This window comes from Crocodylus porosus, unplaced genomic scaffold, assembly GCF_001723895.1.
Source record: "Crocodylus porosus isolate Cpor-Errol unplaced genomic scaffold, CroPor_comp1, whole genome shotgun sequence".
In the NCBI taxonomy this organism is placed as follows: domain Eukaryota; kingdom Metazoa; phylum Chordata; order Crocodylia; family Crocodylidae; genus Crocodylus; species Crocodylus porosus.
Window position 1 is genome coordinate 36,332,198 of NW_017728886.1, and position 2,303 is coordinate 36,334,500.

The following is a 2,303-nucleotide window of genomic DNA, read 5'->3' on the forward strand; positions in this document are numbered from 1 at the left end:
GCACGCTAGAAAGAATTCACTGAACATAGTAACCATCCAAGTCATGGCAGGCGGTTCTGGCGTACGCCGCTCCGGGAACAGCACACTTCCGGCCGGAGGTGAGGACAGGATGAGAAAAGACAGTGCCATAATCGGACACGTTCACAGACTGCACATAGGGCAACATGCCTGAGAGTCCCATGGGAGTCTCTGGGTGGCAGTTGTGGGGGAACAGTCCATACCACACATTGATTAGGAGATGCTGGGGGGCAGGAGGTCCCTGGAACAGGAGATATGGCATGTGGGAGCCACTGACCCATGTTCTGAGGAGTCAGGAAGGAATCTGGGGGGGTCCGCTCCAGGGAGCAGCAGTGCAGGAGGGGTGGGGACCAGACTTCCCAAGATGTGATACCAAGGTCAGCATCTACTCACCCTGCCTTCCAGGCCCAACTCACTATGTCCAGCCACTGGCAGTTGCTGGTATAGGTGCAAGGCCACAAAGAGAAAAGGGGGTTCGAGGGGCTTTCCCACCAGCCCACCAACCTAGGCCCAAATCTTACTGTGGGGAATGACAGCCCCCTGGGCTCTGGGCACACAAAAAGTTTGGCAACTGCAATATCTAATTAAACTGAAAAGTGGCAGTTTCACACACAGTATTCTCCCTGGTGCCCCAAGGTTTTGTGTTTAAGTTGAGCCCCCCAAGGCTGCCAATACCCTACCCGCTCAACAGCATAACAACATAGGTACAGGCAGTCAAAAAGTGCGAGGCTAAGTTGATTCAGTCTTTGCAGGTTAGTCTAAGATGCAGAGATTAAATTGAACGAGAAGTGAATAGACATTTACCTTTGATTCAAGAAATGCAGCCACATCCCTGCAGTGGCTCAAGCCAAAAGCCAGGGGATGCTAGAGCAGGGCTCTTTGGCTGTATGTTCACTTCCTCTTCCTGTTGCCCTTGAGGTCTCTGGGATTTGCAATCTAGAAGCACAGCAACAGGACTCTGCAGAGTTATTCCTCACTTCTTCCTGCTTCCAGGTGTCTGTGAGATTTGTAGTCCACAGCTGCAGCCAGCAGTACTTTTGAGCAGAGGAAGGGGTGTTTAACCCCCTTCTCTGGCCCCAGATTCCAGCTGGGGTTTGCCTGGAGGTAGTCCCCCCCTCCCCACCACAGACAGGCTGCATCCCCAGCCAGGCTTGCCCACTCCACCCCCGTGTCAGTCAGGGTTCACTGCCCCAGTTAGGGCATATTGGAGCAGACAGCACAGCCCACCCCACCCCACCCAGGGCTGGAAAGCATGCTGGGATGCTGAGAGACTGTGATTTAACTTGAACCTAGAAGGGGTCTGGGACAGAAATTTCATAAACAGGTTTGAGCCAGATAAGTCTGATACTACATTCAGCCAGGTTTATCGTAAACCAGTTTCTGCCATTTTGAAATTCGTTTATGTGCACTGAGCTTCTGTTCTGTTACAGGTTTAAACCACTTTCTGATCACTTAAACCAGTTTATGTACAACTTCTGTCCCTAGCCCAGGTGCAGGCAGGGTCTTTCCCCTCTTCTTCTTAACTAAGAAGAAACTTCCAAGTTCTGGAGCAGGCAACATTGCACATTTTTAACAGTTTAGCAGCTTCAACATTTGATTAAAATGAAGCATGTCTTTTCCTCACATGGCATACCCCTAGACTCTGGTGTGTCCCTCAAGAGGGCATTGAGGAGGGAGAGAGGAAAGTGGACGGTGCCCAGGCAGCATGGGTTATGGCTAGCAATGTCCATGATGCAAGGCCAGAGGAGCCCATGGCAGGAGACCCATGGCATAGTGCTAGGGCATGAGCACTCAAAGCCCTTCAGTCCTACTCATCTGGGAAGGGATCCAGGTCTATGTGGGTGAGGAGGCAGTTGGCCAGGTCTTCTCAGATCCAGACAGCCTGCCACACACATTAGTGGGGGACTCTCTCTCTCCCCTCCATGCCTGTGTCACGTGCTCACAGTACCAGGCCCTGTCCATAGCTGAAGTGCCTCTTTAAATGATCCAGCTATCCCACCATGGGCCTCATGAGCCAGGGCAGGAGGGGGTAAGCTGGGTTCCCAATGAGGACTGGGGGTGGGGAAGGGTGAAGACATCATAGAAGATGAAATCAAGGACATGAGGAGCATAATGCCCACCTGTCATCACCCCAGGGAAAGGGGAGTTGCACAAAAGAGAGGTACCATCATGAAAGCCAGTGACTCAATTGTGCCCCAGATGTCTAGTGTGTGTGCATGTGTTTCAGCAAGCATGTGAGTGTCCAGGATGCCTGGGCTCTGTGTGTGTGTGTGTGTGTGTGTGTG